Here is a 20,841-nt window from a genome sequence, read left to right as displayed (position 1 = left end):
GTGACTTGAGCGTCGGAGGAGCTACGCCAAGATACCCTCCTGGCCCCCTCCTAACGATCTTATTTGTGATTTCAGGCTCAGGGTAATTTCAAAACCTGCGTCTGGACTAGTGACACTTGCCGGAATCGAACCCTAAATTTCCCGTGAGTATCAGAAACCATTGCCAAAAGTAAGGAAATAGAAACGGTTTAAGTAAAACCGACTTTGTTGTTCAGTTTGCACGAATGGTTTTGAAAGTGCTCATAAAAAACCGCTTCTACAAACACTTTTTTTTGCAGTGTTCATGGGCGTGACGAGAACAATCGAACAGAATTAATCGTCAAAAACGTCCAAATATGAATATATATATACGGATGATGAAAAGGACCATATTTGGGATTTTTATCGTCAGAGCATCTTGGTTTGAGTTTCAAGATATTTAATTATTATATACACTGGTTTTTTGTGTTTAATATTTTTGTAGCATCGAATATAATTTGTGAAATTTTTTAGAGATTACATTAGCATTAAGAACTTTAAAGATGATTTTTTTTATAAGAATTTTGATGATTAATTTGAAAAATATTCAAATACATATTTTAAGTAGGATATATATTTTGTTATTTTTCAAATATATTATGTTTTAAAATATTTGTTTATTTTAGATTAAGAAACATTATGTAAATCGATCATCTCTATTTTATGATACTTATTATTCATTTCTTATTTGTATCATCCATAGCATCAAATAGTATCGATGAGATACAAACTCCCGTAAAAGCGTGTGTGTATGTACAAATTAGAGCCACAAGGCTTTTATTAACAACATAGGTTGGTAGTATTTCTAAGAGTTATTTGGAGTGATTCACAGCTTCAAACATACAATTTTCAAATATTTCAGTGAACAGAAGCTTAGAAGTACTTAAAATAAGATCTTGTAAACACTGTCTTAAAATGGTTTAGGGATCATCAGCGCCTATTTTTACCTAATAAAATCTTGAGCCACTTTAGCTTGTGTATATATTATATATGATCAGAAGGAATCTTAATATTTCGAAATGCTCATAGGTCTGTGTGGATAATTCAGAGCTGCTATGGCAGCCTCAATCTTTGCTCTCACAACTTTTTTTTCCTCGTCGTCAGCCTGAAAAAAAAAAAAGAAAAAGATTAGGTCTCTTATAAGACGGTATCATAAATCTTTATCTGTGACAGGGATCAACCCTACCGATATTCACAATAAAAAGTAATACTCTTAGCATATAAAGTAATATTTTTTCATGGGTAATCCAAATAAGAGATCCGTCTCACAAAATATAACTCGTGAGACCGTCTCACCCAAGTTTTAACCAAAAAATAATTAGAAGAGAACGACATATATTTTGATCCATGTGATATTCATTGTGACATTATGTCATGTTAGCAGTAAATTTTATTTTAGTTTTTTGAAAATTTGAAAAAAAAAAGGTATTTTTAAATTTTTTAAATAAAAACAACGACTTATTGAAAAATCTAAATATAAGGGTCCGCTATTTTCTCAAATGAATTTTTTCTTTCACAATTATTTTTTAATTTGCATGAAAGCGTGGTTATTCATTTATTTTCCAGTTATCATTTTAAATAATAATAATAATAAAATAAGTGAAATCAATTCGGGTTGTGTTCTTGGTGTGCTGGCCGCTGGGACTTGCATTACCCTCCGGTCACACGCCGTACTCAAATTTCCATATCTCCGATAATTAGGGAGATTAATATATTATCATCTGTTGTGGGTATCATTGTTAAAAGTGTATTATTATTATTATTATTATTATTATATATGTGTGTGTAGTGACACGATATCATAGATTTATATCAGTAGAGGTAGACTCGGTCCATAATTACCATGAAATGTAATACTTTTGACTTAAAAAATAATAATCTTTCATGAATTAAGCTGAGTTAGAAACCCGTCTTACAAAATTTGTATTGTGGTTAGACCGTTTCACGAGACAATATCAAAAAATATTATTCTTTGAATGAAAAGTATCTATAGATAATCTTTCATCCAATTCAATGAAACAGACTAGTTGGAAAATAGCTTTTCACAAATGGATCAACAATAATCTCTAAGGAGATTTCCTCAAACTGCACCAGAGCCAAGCGATTAAATTTCGAAACCAACCATCCCCAATAATTATGGACCGAGTCGACCCCTCAATCGATTGAAGATTTTGATTTTAAATCATGACTTGAATCCAGGAGTGGAAGAGTTGTAAAGGAGATTGGAAGGAGTAAAATAAGTACCTCTAGGAACACAGTCTTCAAAAGCCTTCCCGGAAAAGCGGTAATATTGGCAGTAGTGATTTTGAGCTTCAATGACTCAAAAATTTCACATAGCTTAATAATTGTGTCTGTTCCTTTATTGCACTCCAAGGTAACAACCACTGTCTTCTCTCCCATGTCCAAAACTCTCAACTGCAAACCAATAATCAAGTTCATCCCAAACATAATTTTCCAATATAGCAACTTGAACTCGACTTTGAACTTATAAATCGAAGTAATTTATAGTCGTTCCAAGTTCGAGCTCCACCCGATCAATAAAACACGATGTCACACAAAATCATACTTAAAACCGAGTCGTACGTATGTATACAAATGTATATGTTCTTAAATTTTCAAAACGTGGGGAATATATTATGAAGTCCGTTTTGATTAAAACGAATAGTTCAAAAATTAATAGATAAAAATCAAACAAACCCACCTCACGAACTTCAATAGGGGATGAAATAATTGCTGCAGAATTACAGCAATATTGGTCCATTATTGTTGGTGTATTGGGCCTATGACAAAAAGTTGCGGCATCTTGATCAAAGTCAAAATTTGGCTTCCCATTTTCCAACTCTGAAATTTCTGCTTGGATTATCCTCTCTTGTTCAAGAAGTGATTGAATGTACTCAATTGCATCTTTGATGGTCGATGCTTTGTTCATCTACATTAATAATTAGTTTCATCTCATTAGTATATGCTAAACCATTCTAAATTTATAAATCACAACAATTTTTGAAAGTGGACAAAGTATATATCTATATATATATATATATATATATATATAGATATATAGATATTGATGATGCTAACACCTTGGAAATGGTAGGAACCGCGGCTCTCAATTGACATAGCTTTTGGTTAAGTTTCTCCCTCCTGTTTCGTTCTAAAGCTACGTTCCTTGAAGCATATGCTTCCTGAGTTCGATCAATGGCGCACTCGAGTCGTAATACGCAGCAGCAGCAGCAGCAGCAGCCGTCGAACTTACTTCATGGGCGTGACTAGAACAATCGAACGGAATTAATCTTGTCAAAAACGTCCTAATACGAATATATATATACGTACATATGTATCGTTATACCTGCGGGGTTCTTGGATTTGGGATAACATGTTTGCCAAATAGAGACCTTCAAAGTTTTCCATGTTCATGATGAGTTTGAGATAGGAAAGGAAAAAGATGAGAGAGTGCTTGAATATGCTTTTCTTGTTGATGATGAGAGGGAGTGTTGTGCTTTTACACATCATGTGCTATTTTGCAGTGGCAAAAAAATTTTTTCTTATAAGTTTTCTTCGTTACTATTTTGAAAAATAAAAAAAAAAAGTTGACACTATGTTAATATTTGACTCGTGGATATTGAGCGTGTATTCATTATATCATGCAACCATATATTGTAATACGATTAATTTATGTGAGATGATTTGACGAATGAAAAATAATATTTTTAACATAAAAATTAATATATTTTCATGAATTGATCGGGTTAGAGATTCATTTTAAAAAATTAACTTGTTAGATCATCTCACCTGACTTTTTGTGATGTGAATAATTCATTTCGACTACTCTGTAAATAAAATAAATAAAACTCACAAAAAAAATTTTGTGGTAACTTTTTAAATAATTCTGAACTTCTTGGCCCTTGGGAGATTTCCGCCAAAGTTCCTTTGCCATTTTATTTAATTTAAATATTATATTATTACAAGTAAATCCTACCCTATATCACACAGTTAAATATAGCATATGTAATTATTTGACATCATTAATTCATCATATATGCTCTTGCTCGATGTAATATCTAGATTAAAATATATATCTTCTACAGAAAATAAAACGATCGGGCATATATCACCTGAGTGATGACGTGGTATTAGATACGTCAACAATGTTGTCAAAAATTTACAGTGACATTTCATCATTTCCAATTATACGTCATCAGTTTTTAATGTTACGTCAATACTCCAATGAAAAAATACTAAAATTGAAAATTAGTGCAAATTAATGGACGACGAGGCCGTAAATTGACTAACGACAATATTAGAACTATTGAAAATAAGAGATTGAGTGTTGAAAATAAGAGTTGTAAATATTGAAATTAGTGTGTGATGATGTATGTAATAATGTATTTATTTTTGGATTATTTCCAAAGAAATTCTATAAATAGATCTTTCAATTTGTGAAAAAAAACACAATTGAGTTGAGAAAATTTTATAAAAGTGTGTAATTTAATATATTTTGTAAGTTTGAGATTTTTACTTTTTATCGTAAATTTTTACTTTTAACACGTTATCAGCACGATACTCGAAAGATCTCTATATTTTCCCAAGCTCCAAAACACAAGAAAAAGGTAACAATATTCAAAAGTAAGAATATTTATTTTACTGTTTATTTATTTTTATTGTATATATATTTAATATATAATATCATGCTTTATATAAAAAGAATCTATGACACCTCATTATAATAATGTGATGTGATTATATTATTACACTGCTTATATAATTTTATTGTGCTACTATTTATTTATTGTATATATATTTGAATAATATCATGTTATTATATAAAAGGAGTCTATGACACCTCATTATAATAACGTGATGTGATTATTTCACTGTTTATATATTTTTATTGTTTTATATAATAATTATATATATATTTGTATAATATCACAGTACTATATAAAAGGAGTCTCTGACACCTCATTATAATATTATGATGTGATATACATAATTATTTAAACATGATTAACATTATATACATCATATTATTATCATAAAATTTACATATACATACATTTATTTTTTTAAGATTTTGTAACAGTCATAAATGGATAGTTTTTACCTTATAAATATGATTTTACAAACACATTCAATCACTCCAAACTTACTCTTCCTCCCTAAAATTTTTTTCATCAAAATTTTGGAAGAAGAAGAAGATGATGATGATTCTTTTAAGGTTATTTTGTATAATTATGTTGGTTATTATACTCACTAGTCTTGTATTTATCGAAAAATATATGACTCGCGTTTTTTATTTATTTTTAAAAATCTCGTACTTATAATTTATCTGTTACTTTTTATTGCTATATTAATAGATTTAGAACTTAACTAATAAAATGCATTGTTATTTTTCTAGAACACCATGTCAAATTTGGCAAAACTCGAATTTGTTGCGCTTGAAATTACGAAAAAAATTATATGACATGGATTCTCGATGTAGAAATGCATCTTGAGTCATTGGGTCTAAGTGAGACCATTAAAGAAAATGGTATCTCATAATAACAAGAAAAAGCAAAAGCTATAATATTTTTGCGTCGACATCTGGATGAAGGATTAAAATGTGAATATCTCATTGAAAAAGATCACATGACTTTATTGAAAGAATTAAAAGATAGATTTGAACATATAAGGGAAGTTATACTTTCGACAGCCCATGATAAATGGAATACGTTAAGATTTTAAGAAAGTCAGTGATTACAATTCAGTAATGTATCGAATAATCTCGCAACTAAAATTTTGTGGACATGAGGTTACAGAATCGAAAATGCTTGAAAAAATATTTTTCATTTTTCACGCATCAAATATAACTCTACAACAATAATATAGAGTGCGTGGATTTGTGAGATATTTTGAACTTATCGTATGTCTTCTTGTGACGGAAAAGATCAACGAACTGCTAATGAGAATTTATCAGTACCGACCCACTGGATCAACAGCATTTCCAGAAGTAAATGTTGTAATTAAAAATTAATTTAAATCTGGAAACCAAAATCAAATCAAAGACTAGTTTTTGATCGAGTTCAAAATCGAGGTTGTGGTCGTGGACGTAGACGTGGAAGTGATTGTGGTCGCGGCCGTGGTTTTGAAAACAATCGAGATAATTACTTCTATAACTCATCTCAAAAAAGCGTTACAAACCATCCACAGAAAAGACATCATTAGAACATGAGTGTTAATGAAAATCACTCAAAACGATTTGAAAGTTCTTGTTTTAAATGTTGCACTACAGACATTGGTCTCGTATTTGTCGAGCCCCCAGAGCATCTTTGTAAGCTCTATAAAGAATCGATAAAGAGAAAATAAAAAAGACCAATTTCACTGAACGCAGTAACCATTTGAGCGATTCAACTCATTTTGATGCTGCAGATTTTTCGAATAATTTATCTGAAAATGATCAATATATTGGTGGAATAGAAATGTAAAATATTTTATTTTCATGTGTTTATATGCTAATGTTTTATTGTATAATTACGATATGCGTTATGTTTTTCAATAAATTACATATATATTATCAGTAATTTTTTTCATTGCATATTTTTTTTTTGAAGTTCAAATATGGAAAATTCTATGAACAAAGCTAAACGGGGAACTAATCTCATGGAAGTTTTGGGTACCTGATAGTGGTACAACGCACATTATTATCTGAAATAAAAAATATTTCTTGGAACTAAAACGAACAAAAAAATTGGTGAATCCAATATCAAGTCATGTATACTTGACTAAAGGTTGTGGTAAAATACATTTTTTTATTACCTAATGTTACAAAATTTATGATAAATGATGCTTTATATTCACCACAATCGAAAAAAAATTTGTTGAATTTTAATGATATATATTTACATTGGTATGATACTCAGACAATAAATGAAGGAAATGAGAAATATATGTGTCTTACTCCATATAAATTAGGAAAGAAATATGTAGTTGAAAAACTATCAATACTCCCTACTAGATTGCAATATACACATATACATCCAATTGAATCAAACATGGTAGTTGATAATTCTTCAATACTGATTAATTGGCATAATCGATTAGGACATCTCGGTTCAACAACGATGCGAATATTTATAGAAAAAAACAAATGGACATTCGCTGAAAGGCCAGAAAATCTTTCAAAATAATAAGTTTCAATGCAAAACATATTCTCTTGGAGAACTTATTATAAGACCATCACCAGTTAAAATTCAAATTGAATCACCCATGTTTTTCGAACTTATTCAGGGTGATATTTGTGGGCCGATTCATCCACCATGTAGACCATTTAAATATTTTATGGTATTGATCGATGCCTCCTGCAGATGGTCACATGTATGTTTATTATCATCTCAAATGTGGCATCTGCAAGATTACTTGCTCAAATAATAAAATTGTGTAATCAATTTCCCGATCATATAATCAATAAAATTAAACTTGATAATGCTAGTGAATTTATTTCCCAAACTTTCAATGATTATTGTATATCAATGAGAATCACTGTTGATCATCTTGTTGCTCATGTACATACACAAAATGGATTAGCTGCATCATTGATTAAACGTCTACGACTGATTTGTAGACCAATGATTATGAAAACAAAGCTCTCATTTTCTATATGGGGACATGCAATTTTACATGCTACTGCATTAATTCGCATCAGACCAAGTGTATATCATAAATACTCCCCATTGCAGCTTGCTTTTGGTAAAGAACCGGATATTTCTCATATGAAAATTTTTGGATGTATGGTATAAATGCCTATTGCACCGCCTCAACGAACAAAATGAGACCTCAAAGAAATATCGGAATTTATGTTGGTTATGATAGCCCATCTGTAATGCCTGAGATTTGGATTTTGTTAATCTGAAATTATTGATTTTGAATTGATATGATTATAGCTGGACCATTCCGAGACCAGATTGGACAAAGTATATGAATTAAAAAGGAAGAAGAGAAGAGTTGGGCCGAAATTTCTGCGCCCGGGCGGAAGTTTTTGTCCGCCCGAGCGCCATATGATAAAAGAAGAGGGCCGAACGTTTCGCGCCCGGGCGGACATAAAAACGAAGAAAGAAGGAATCGAGAATATTTTAGAAATCCTTACGCCTTTATATTTCAATCCGCCCGTTAGATTTTGAATCCGACTTCAGTACTGTGTTCCTATCGACGCAGGCTTCAACTGGACGTAAGTTTTCTTAAGTTTTGTTATGTCTGGAAATTATGATATTGTCAGAATCAGATATGATTCATATATGGTGTTCTCGACATGTTAGACATCGTATAATCGAAACCAGATTGAAGAACGGATACCGTATGGAATTGTTATGATTTTCTGAGTTGATTTGATTGAGATTGATATCAGATTTGTGTTGTTATTGATTATGAGTTGTGGTAATTGATATCTGTTGATATTGTCTTGACGGGGATATTCAGATTGTGCCGTTATGCCGATGATTTTGAGTTAAATTCAGATTGATCAGATTCGGTATTGATTTGAGCAGTATATTGATATTGTATTTTCGATATTGTTATTGCCAGATTGAGTATTGACAAGGGATTAAATCCGAGACTTCAACATAATCAGATTTACAGAAAGAAAGGTATAAGTCGAGACATGTGGTACCGGGAGAACGACTCGAGTAGGATATACTTGAGTTTCCCTAAATCACATACTTATTGTTATTATGTACATTGATTTGAATTAATATGCTTGTTCTATTAATTTATAGAAAGCATATATTAGACAAGTATTAGATGAGTGATCTTGTGACATAAGTGCCGATAGTGATGAAATCGTCCCTGGCACATTGCACATTGTCACAAGATAGTGAGTTGGCGATAGTGCCAAAGTCTGTGACGGATAGGTCAAGACACCTGATGTTTGGTTATATCGAAGTGGATAGAATTGAAGTTTCTTCTATTACTGATGTTCGATATGGAATACCAACGTCTGGAAACCGGGATCCCTAGACTACGAATGAGTCTAGTCTGAGATATGAAGAGAGATCGTGATTAGAGTGGAGACTACGGACTTGATTAAAGATAGGGTTTGGACACTTGAGATTTAGATGTTAAACCTCAGTTGAATGATTGTATATAGTACAAGACTTGTACTTTAATACTGACATAGTATATTAGAATGTATTCAATTACGTTCCGCATTTAATACTGTATTTTAAAAAAAAATTAGACCATGTTTATGATAATTGATTAAATTGTCCCAATGATGATTAAGAATTTGATTAGCGTCCGGGTCCCCACACCATCAATAATTCGATATCTTGAACCTCAAACAGGCGACGTGTTTACAACATGTTTTGGTGATTGTCATTTTAATAAAGAAATCTTCCCAATATTAGGAAGAGAAAAGAAATATATCGGAAAGCAAATTACATGGTATACATCATCATTGTTATATCTGGATCCAAGAACTAAAAAATGTGAAAAAGATGTACAACAAATTGTGCACTTGCAAAGAATAGCAAATCAAATACTAGATTCATTTGCATAGACAAAAGGGGTAACTAAATCATATATACATCTGTAAATGCCCTTGCTCAAATTGAAATTCCAAAAAACAAATTGAAGACACTCATTATGTCAATAAACGCTTGAAGCGTGGAAGTCCAATTAGTTCTAAGGATAAAAATCCTTGAAAATGAAAAAGCATAGAGAAATACGATGATCACAAAATAAAGAATGATATTTTAACAGAAATACATGATGATGAAATTGTTTTGTTAGAACCACAAACTGATGAGAATCGTGAAATCTCTATCATTTATATTAATATTGGAAAAAAATGGAACCAAAAAGATATAAAAGAAATTGATGAGATATTTTCTTACAATGTGGCATTTGACATCATAAATGATAATGAAGATAATGAACCAAAATCTTTTGATGTATATGTTGATGATTTAAACATCATTGGAACGAATAAAGAAACTCAAGAATTTGTGTCGTACTTGAAGGAATAATTTGAAATGAAGGACTTTGGAAAAACAAAGTATTGTCTGGGTTTGAAAATTAAACAAAAAGAATGTGAAATATTTGTTCACCAGTCAAATTATACAAAAAAGGTCCTTAAACGCTTTAATATGGATAAATCAAATCTTTTAAGTACTCCAATAGTATTAGATCATTAAACATAGAAAAGAATTCATTCTATCCATGTGAAGATGATGGAGTTTTTCTTGGTCCAGAAGTATCATATCTAAGTGTTATTGGTGCTCTTATGTATCTTGCAAATTGTATAAGACCTGATATATCTTTTGCTGTAAATTTATTTGCAAGATTTAGCTCATATCCAACAAAGAGACACTGGAACAGAATTAAACATATATTCCGTTATCTATGAGAAAATATAGACTTGAGACTCTTGTATTCAAAAGATGCCAATCAAAGCATAATTGGTTTTATTGATGCTGGATATTTATCTGATCCACACAAGGCACGTTGCCAAACCGAATATGTATTTACTCGTGGAGGTATTGCAATATTTTGACGTTCACAGAAGCAAACACTCAGTAATAACTTCTTCAAATCACCCCGAGATTATTGCACTACATAAAGCAAGTCGTGAATGTGTGTGGCTAAAATCAATGACCGAACATATCCAAATCTCATTCGGATTATCATTCGACAAGAAGCATGTGACACTATATGAAGATAATGTTGCATGTGTTACTCAAATGAAAGAAGGATACATAAAAAATGACATAACTAAACATATTTCCCATAAGTACTTCGCATTCACCCAAGAGCTTGAGAAGAATAAAGATATTGATATTTGTCACATTCAGTCAAGTGAAAACTCATCAGATATCTTTACAAAGGCACTTCCTACGACAATATTCAGAAAGCATATATATAATATTTGGATGTGCAATCTACGAATTTGTGAAGAATAATTTGTGTTAATATGAGGGTGAGTTTACGTGACTACACTATTTTTTCCTTACTATGGTTTTTATCCCAATGAGTTTTTCCTAGTAAGGTTTTTAACGAGGCAGTATAAAAATACGTAATGAAGACAATCGTTTTATCATGATCATCATCATAAGGAGGAGTGTTGAAAATAAGATACTGAGTGTTGAAAATAAGAGTTGTAAATATTGAAAATTAATGTGTGATGATGTATGTAATGAAGTATTTATTTTTGGATTATTTCCAAATAAATTCTATAAATAACTCTCTCAATTTGTGAAGAAAAACACAATTGAGTGGAGAAAATTTTATAAAAATATGTAGTTTAATATATTTTGTGAGTTTGAGATACTTTTTACTGTAAATTTTTACTTTTAACAAAAACAAGAAAATATGCAAGTTAATTATATGACCAAAAACATAAATAAAAAAAATCAGGATAACACCTTTGATTTTAAGAACAGTAAAATTATTAATTTGTTGTACTTGATTGATTATTTTGAGACTGCGTCAGTGCAAACTTGTGAATTTTGCTGAACAAACAACATTAAATTGTGATAATAAAAAAAATTATACCAAATACATTCATAACTCAACATCTCCTTTTCAACCCCAATTTGGCTAAAATTAAGGGATAAATTAGTAACTGTTTCCTTGTTGTATTCAGACGATGAAATTGACTTCTAATTTGAAGCAAACAATTATAAAATGTCATCGACGCACATTCGACGAACCATTCAGGATAATACTCTAAGGTTATGTTTGGTAGCCATGATAAGGGAATCATTCCCTTATCTCGCGTTTGGTTCGTTTTTTATTAATCTAATGGCCCTTGATTATGATTAAAAGCCCACACTATTCATGTTATTTGTGTGATTAAATATCCCTCCATAAAGGGTGTGATAATTAATATTTTTTGAATAGTGATCATGATAAGATTGTATATTGACCATAATACCCTTGAATTGATACCCTTGAATTGTTTTCTTCAATATAATATGAAAATTAAAATTACTGAAAATTTAATAATTAATATAATATTTAAATTTTATTATATTTTTTTATAAATTAATTTCATATATTTTTATTATTTTCAATTATTTTAAAAAAAATAAATTGTAATACAAATATATCTTAAATTAAATTTTTATAAATTTGTAATCTTGTTAATTAATTTTTTTATGAAAATAAATATTTTTTCAATTCTAATTTATTTTTTTAATGATTTAAATTAATTTTAATAAATGTAAATTATAATTATAAATATTTAATTAACTATCAAATTATTTAAAAATATTTATAATTATTTTAAGAAAAAACAATAATATTGTAATTATTACTAAAATTTTATTTAAAATTAACATTCAAAATATTATTGATATTTTAATTATTAAAGTAAATACATATTTACAAATTTATTTCTAATAAATATATTTAAATTAATTTTAATAAATGTAAATTATAATTATAAATATTTAATTATCTATCCAATTATTTTAAAAATATATATTTAATTAGCATTTGGGGCATTTTGGTCGTTACAATAAAATTTACAAAATTAATCTATCATTTTAAAATCATACCAAACACTATGTTATTTATCCCACCATACTATTAATCCATATATCTCATTTTTTAATCACTCTAATTATTAATCATTTATTTATCCTATCACACGTACCAAACGGAGCCTAATCTGTGACATCGATCACGATTTCTTCCGAATCCAAAAATTATTATATTTAACTAGAATTATTTTTTCTAGAATAATCTGGAAGATTATTTAAATCCAATTACAAACCAAATTTTTAATCATTTATACAATGACAAAAGTAATTATTTTGTATTGTTTTTTGTATGGACATGTATAGCTCAAGGGCAGTAATTAAGGTTACTTCAACTTAAGCCTTCAAAATTTTATAATAAAATTTTCTGTAACGATAAATCTCGAAATCTTTCGCCGTCCCTCCATCATATAAATATATGGTTGAATTAAATGTCGAAAATACAGCTCAACTTTATACACGAATTTTCAATGTTTTTTGAACGACTCAAACAAATGACCTATCACTAAGAGAAATTTTCTTCAATACAATTTTTGTTCAAACCATAGGATATATTCCTAAAAACGATTAATTTATTTCTCTAATATTATTTTTTCTTTATTGATTTAATTTAGAGGTGTCAAAATCAGATACGACCCACCAACCTTACACAATTCAACCCAAAAAAAAAAATCAGATTTGAGTTTGGGATTTTCGGTTTCGGGTCAGATCAGGTTGGACCCGATAGCTGACTCGAAAAACACGATCGGGTTGGGTTGGGTTCGGGTTGACCCGAAAATTTTAATATATTTTTTTAAAAATATAATTAATAAATATTGCTTACATTTTTATATATTGTATTACTGAAAATATATTTATTGTATATTTTATATCATAAATTTTCATAATTTAATATTTATTTTGAATATTTTTTATTTTTTAAATAATTGTTTATTTGATAGTAATATACTTTATTTTTCTACAATTAGACTTCAAATTTAAATCATATATATGAGGGAAATTTTGTTATTATGTGTTTAAATTAAAATATTATTTTTTTTTGAATTTTATTTAATATTTTTTAAAAAATTAAAAAAATCTAAATCGCATTATACGGGTTATACGGGATGATTTCGGTTCAGGTTCGGGTTGGCTCGGATTCGGGTTGAGAAATTTTTGAATAGTATTATTGCTCAACCCGACCCGACCCACCGGAATTGACACTCCTAATTTAATTATGTATAATATTGAAAGAGATTTTGTCTTTCTAGATAATGAGATAATTATGCAAATATTATCATGATACTGTATTAATGTTCAAAATTAGTTTGTTCCTAATTAAACTCCTACTTTCCTTGTGTAGTAGGTTTCTTTATGGAGATAAAATTTAGGAGAGATGAAGTCTATAAATAAGATAAACAGGACATTGTTGATGCTGGCTCTTGGATTGATCATACACGCACTTTGCACGACACAAACCTTTCAGAGAAAATTAATTCACAACGTCGCTGCCGATCGAAAAAGTGTTGATACCGCGTGTTGCCTTGATTGTTGGAGACATCTACAGACAACATCCGTGACAAAATTGGCTGAAGATCGTTTTTGTTGCTCCAGTTTTTGGTATCACGTTTTTTGTTGCTTTCTTGAAAAAGTTTTATTCTGCTAATTTGTTTTTAGAAAGCATTTATTTTCTCAACGTGTTGAGAAAATTGATTATAGTAGTAATCACTACTGGTATAATTGTTTTCATGTAAACTCATTGATTTTATAGTAATTAATGTTTACCCGAGGCACCGCGCAAGTATTTATACTTTGCAAATTTTAATATTATTCATGGTATTTATTTAAAATCAATTTGTGTTACAAACTTTAAAATTCAATTGCATGTTGTCTGAAATATTGTAACATTCAGCACAACAATTAATTATAATAAAACACAAATTTACAATCTTACAATACTTCACTCACATCTGTCAAGTAATATTCCTTACAAGAACCATTATGATCTCATTCTCGATCCTTTCTTCTTCTTCTTCTTCTTCTTTTTCTTCTTCTTGACGTGGCTTTGCGTTCAAACTGTTTGTGCTAGCGATGTTAAAGCAGCACCATGGCGTTACGTACTTGTCGAGGATCCATAGATTAATAGTTTCGTCATGATCCTAGCTCGCTGCAACATAAATGATCGACATTAGCCTTTACACATTTTTTTTACTCCTCTAAGCTGTTTAGTTGCCACCGAGTAATTAATCAGCTTGTAATTTATAGGATTTATGTGTCATAGGTCTATCGAAAACAGTTTTCGTGGAAAATTGAATTATCGTCTTCCTTGTGAAATCCAATTTGTTTTCGGCATTGATAAAATATTAAAGGTCGATATATAAGGAATAATAAATTCAAAGATATGCAGTTTTTAACTTTTAACTATTGTAGAACTTGAATTGATTGAAACAAGGAAGTAAAATCTTATCATTCTCATCGAATGACGTGACCAACTTGCTTTAGAACGACTTATCGATGACGGCACTTTAATTATAAACCCCTGGTCAAACAATGGAGATGCCTATGTTTTCACTTTTCAAAAAAAGCCTTTGATTTTTTTTTAAAGCCCTTTGATCATGACCATTGTATTTTCCTAGAATCATCCCTTGTGCTTAGATTGAACTTCTCGATCGAGCTAACCTTGAGAAAAACTGAGCTCCGAAACTTCATGGGGATTTCGTATCGTAATCTCTCTCTCTTGCCTTTTGCAAGATTAACTTTGGTTGTATAATCAACTATCATCCCATTAAACGAAGTTCCACCATTATTCTCGTGATCCGAACCTTCCCTCAAGTTTTATCCGTCCTCAATCGAGATCATTCATCTTCACCGCGTTGGGGTGCACACGCCTTGCATGAAACACATGGAGCATCACTCAACTCTTTCGTTAAGTATCCGAGGATTCCACCACATGTTTCGATCTAGACCACAATGCTATGATATTGTCCTCTTTTACTCTCAGCACTCATGGTTTTGCTTTTGAACTTTTCCAAAAATGTCTCATACGAATAAATATATCATTTCATCTGATTAACCCATAATTTTCCTCTTAATCTTCGAACATGGAAGTTTGGTTATATTCTCAACAATCTTAGCTAATAAATATGTGTTATGATAATAATTTACGCATCTTCCTGTTAATTATATTTATGGAACATTAGAAAAATTTTCATTTGATGCATATGAGTTGTTTTAAATACTTTGATGGATATTGATTAATATTAGTTAATAATAATAATTAAAATAAAATTCATATTAGGTTATAAAATACCTAATAAAATCTTATTTGAAGATCACTTGGAAAATATAATTTTATCACTCGAAAAAATATATATTTCTTGTGTGTATATAAAAAAAATTCATTTAAGAAAAAAATAATATATAAATGGTGATTATAAAGAACCCAACAACAATATATGTACATGTTTTTGTAAAAAAGAATTAGTCACAAATTTATATGTTGAGAGTCAGGTGCTTCCTCATAGCCAGAGTTCATTTCAAATAATAAACCAAAAATTAAAACTATCTCCCAAAAATAGTTTTGGTTTCCAAAAGTAGAAAATCGAAACTAAAACATTAAACCATGATAAGTTTAATTTAAAGTATACGTACATAACTTAACATATATGATCTAAGTGGGGTGTATTCAATGTAGAGATTTAATGAGTTTCAATGACTTTTTTAAATGATAGATTTTCGTGGATTTGATAGATTTTTATTGACTCTTGTAGAATCTCACAGATTTGTAATCAGAAATCCATGGACTTTTGTAGACTTTTTGGAAGATTTTGATAGACTTTTTGCAAGATTTTGATATATAACTGTTAGTATTTTGCCCATACACTGTTGGAATATGAGTATCATCAATAGCCCCAAAAGAAGCAAATAACAAATAAATCTCCGACACAAAATAAAATCAATGAATAGTGATATGAATCAAACTCCTACAAAAACTTTCATAAGAAGCTAACAATCATATACATTTTTTTAACATATTTTGTTAAATTATTTCCAATTTGTTCATCTCGGTACAATATATGATGAACCACTGTTGATAATTTCTTAACTTCAACATAATGAAATATAGAAATTGAAACATATTATTTTTTTTAAGAAACTGATAGACCGAAGCCTTCATGTACACTACTGATGAATTCTATATATATTGGACATTAAAAAGTTACTAAATTTGAATAAAATATAATTATTTAAGTATAATAATATTTTCCAATTCAATTGATTATTATTATAAGGTTATCAATAAATTAGATTCATATCATGCCTAACTTCTTCAAATTTTTTCTCCTTTTTTGTTAATAAAAACAATAAAATTTAATATTACAAATGGTGAGACATGAGATAATAAATAATAATGAGATAGTAGTAACAATGGATGCCCCTTCCTGTTTTCTCTGATATTTTTAGAGCTGTATTTTTTAACTTGTCCTCGCGGAATTTTTTTATCTTGTTATTGTTTTCTTAGGTTATAATTTATAAGTGTAGTGATAATCTCGAGGACAATTTGAATGAGGAAGAGAGATATATGATTGAGAAAGATATTTTATTTGATTAAAAGTCTACCAAAATCTCTATGGTGAGTAGAAAACAATTTTTGAGTTTTTATAGTTGTATCTAGAGTCTTAAGGTTTGTACATAGAGAATTATATTAGAATCATTGTAAATCTATGGAAATATTGGATACCTATAGATTTTTATAGATTTTTAAAAATTCAAGTTTGAATACTACTATACTTTCTAAGACTCTATAAAAATCTAATTTGGATACCACAAAACTTTTATAGAGTTTATAAAAGTCTATGTTCAATACCTCTAAACTTTTAAACTCTACAAAAATCAGTAAAAATAATTAAATTTCCAAAATTGAATACACCCTTTAAATTTCTCGACTAATTTTAATTAACCATAAACCTTAATTTTATTTTCTATTACAAAACAAATTTAATATTAACAATAATATAATTAACGCTATTATTCAATAGTTTCGTGATTTTCGAGCCGCATGCACCACGATTTCATCAATAAAAAACTTAAGTAAATAACTTATATCGTATTTTTATCATTTCAGTTTCCAGAATTTCTTAAAGTAAAAAAATAGGTACACAATGTGAGAACCCGGATTTCCAGCATTTCAGCAGCTATGTAAAACTCCAGCAGAAGTTAATATTTACAGCAGCTAGCAATATTCAATAGCAAGGGAAAATTCCAGCAGAAGCTAACAAGTCCAGCATCAGCTGATATTCAGAAGTTGATATTTTCCAGCATATAGAATTCCAGCAGATATAATCCAGCAGCAGAAGAACGAGATTCCATCAGACAGTTACTAATCCAACTCATGACTTGTAACTGAAGCATTTAAAATGGAATCAAGGATGTTAAATGCAGATTATGGCCATTAATAGGGAGCCTAACAGTCAGATTTCGGCCTATAAATAACAGCCTCAAGTCCCTGAATTGGTGTTACACAAATCTTGAGATTTTTACTGAAATTAGAGCTAAGAGAGTACATTTTCGAAGCTGTAAAATCCAGTAGCAAGGCAAGCAGATTTCCAGACTTCAACCGAAATTATTTAAGCAAATTACTGTAAGTGGGCTTATATATAAATATCTTGAAATCAGTTTGATAATTCTGTTTTAAAGTACATTTTCTGTATGTGTATTTTTGATATATGATTTTGAAGCACTGAAACTCCCTAGTGAACTAATGGTAGGAATATATATTCTGAACATTTCTGAATTCTGATTCTGATTCTGATTCTGGCCTCACCCCTTAGAGGAGAGAACATATAGGGGACTGATATCAGTTTAGCCATGAAATTCACTAGCGTGCTCAGTGCTTACTAATTCTGATTTATGTTCTGAAACCTGTGATTTCTGAATTCTAGTTTCTGTTCTGAAAAGATGAGTTTCTGTATATTATTGTATTACTGTTTCTGTTGAAAACGATTTCGAAAACTGGGAATTATTCTCGCCCCTGCTTACTGAGTGACAATCATATCACTCACCCACCAAACATATCTCAGATAAGAACGAGGAAGAAATATTAGAAGAAAAAGAGCAGATCCAATTCTGGGGCTGGTGAAGAAGATTATTATTCTCAGTTTACGTTATGTTAATTCCGATGTATCTGTTAAGACAATGTTATGTCTGATTTTACATTTCCGCTGTAAAACATTATTAATTGAGTTGTATCAGACATTGAATATTCAGTATTATGAATAAAAGACTGGTTTCTGAATTTTGTACTTCTGAGGCTTGTTGTTTTCGAATGTAAATTTGAGAGCAACGCCGGTGTCAACCAACCCCATCCCGGGGCGTGACATACAATGTTAAAATTTGGTACTAATGTAATAGAGAAGATAATTGTATGTGGACCTTTGTCGTAAGTAAACCCCAAAGTTTAGGAAATTTCCCAAAAAAAAAAAAAAAAAGCTTAAAGGAAAATTGGACAACCTGTCCCTTGGGTGTGCCTTTAGTTCTTTGTCATGTTTTACTTTAATAATCGATTTTACAAACACCTATTAAGGCATCCATGAGCTGACGTCCTGTACATCAAACATGTGGATTATATCTCAACTGATACTCACATAAAAATTCAAATTAAATGTTCATTGATGATATCCGGATGAATCGGGTGAGTGGAATCAGGGCAATCCATCGGATATGATAAAAGTTTTGTTCAAGGAAAAGGTTGTGATGAAGTTATTTCTCTGTAATATGACCTCAACTGTAACCTGCAGACAACGAAATGAATTCGTGAATGGACGCCAGAGGAGTGTCCGACGTAGCCACTCTAATGCATAAGTCAGCAGGTGAAGGAGAGAAAAATGGTTGTATATGTGAGTGGGAGAGTTAAAAATTCCAGAATCCTTTAAATGAGATGCATATATGCTACTTATAGGAGGAAATCTCATGATTACTCTGTTTTCAATGCTCACCTCCTAAGTATGGTAAGGCGGCTGCTCATACCCTGTTTCTGATGACTTCCCTGACACGCCAAACCAATGTAGTTCTGACAGTAATGATTGTCAAGCATAAGATAGCTCATACTAATACACTCGAGTGTGGTGCGCTTCTCGAGGTAGCCCGGGTAAAAGTTTCCTGGAGTTTGCACGAGAGCCCGGGTAGAAAATATCCCGAGCATCCCCATGCCCGGCTGATAAAGAAAGTAGTCTGCATATTGACTCTGATTTGAGCTATACATTTTGTTTTCCGGGTCAACAATGACCCGGACTCTTATGTGGTATCATTCACAATATGTACGATAACAGATGTGCTTTTATTACATTTGTCACAACACACTAATATATATATATATATATATATATATATATATATATATATATATATATATATATATATATCTTTTGGTGACGTACAGGGACGGAGCCACCCCAAAGGCTGGGGTGGGCTCCAGCCAAGGCTTGATTTTTGGGCTTATTTAAAAATATGAATGGAGTTTTTTTAAAAAAAAATTTTAGCTCATTTTAGCTCATTTTAGCCCACAAATTTAAAAAATAAAATGACATTGAGTATATCACAAATTTTAGCTCACATTTTAGCCCATAAATTTTTAGCCCAGGATCGAAACTTTTTCTTGCTGCGTCCCTGGTGACGTAGATCGTGAAATTTATTCCTCTTTTTTTATGACATAAGCAGGCTGGCGTAACACATGATGACGTCAATTAAACAATTGATAGTGGAATTACGTGTTCATTTTGCCGCTGGAGTTGGAGTCCACCCGTTTACACAACTCGTTATAGCATTAATATCGTTTCTTATTTGCTTTTTGACTAAAGTCAACACATGCTCCAAATTTACGAATCTATAATGGTTTATTTGTTCACACATAATTAAATTTAGATACATATTTTTATTTGTCTTTTTGTGATTTTGGTCTTCTGTGTGCTCAAAATATCAGTTTTAATCAAATATCTTTATTTTAGTTTTTTTTTTTTGCCATTGCTGATTTGGTCTTTTTTATGATGCAATGCTTACATGATGCCGACTTAGCGTTTATGTATATGGTTTCATATCAGTATTCTCGATAAAATTTATTAAAATTACCAAAATTTAAAACATGCAAGACTAAAATCCAATATTGACAACATAAAATGGCCAAATTCATAAAACAAACATACATTAAAAACACAAATGAAAACTTTTCTTTAATATCAGTATAAATAAATATTCACATAATCCAGTTAAACTTAACAATTAAAACTCAAACCAAATCATAAGTAACTAAACAAATCAAAAAATCTTACAAGTAATCTAA

At 30.1% G+C, this 20,841-nt stretch overlaps 1 pseudogene; it reads right to left on the bottom strand.

Moving 5' to 3' along the window:
• Window positions 1–998: 998 nt before the first annotated feature.
• Window positions 999–19,713, bottom strand: LOC142537418 (transcription factor bHLH35-like; annotated as a pseudogene).
• Window positions 19,714–20,841: the final 1,128 nt, after the last annotated feature.

Source organism: Primulina tabacum, chromosome 2 (genome assembly GCF_025594145.1).
Source record: "Primulina tabacum isolate GXHZ01 chromosome 2, ASM2559414v2, whole genome shotgun sequence".
Taxonomy (NCBI): Eukaryota; Viridiplantae; Streptophyta; class Magnoliopsida; order Lamiales; family Gesneriaceae; genus Primulina; species Primulina tabacum.
This window is presented reverse-complemented; position numbering and strand designations above follow the sequence as displayed.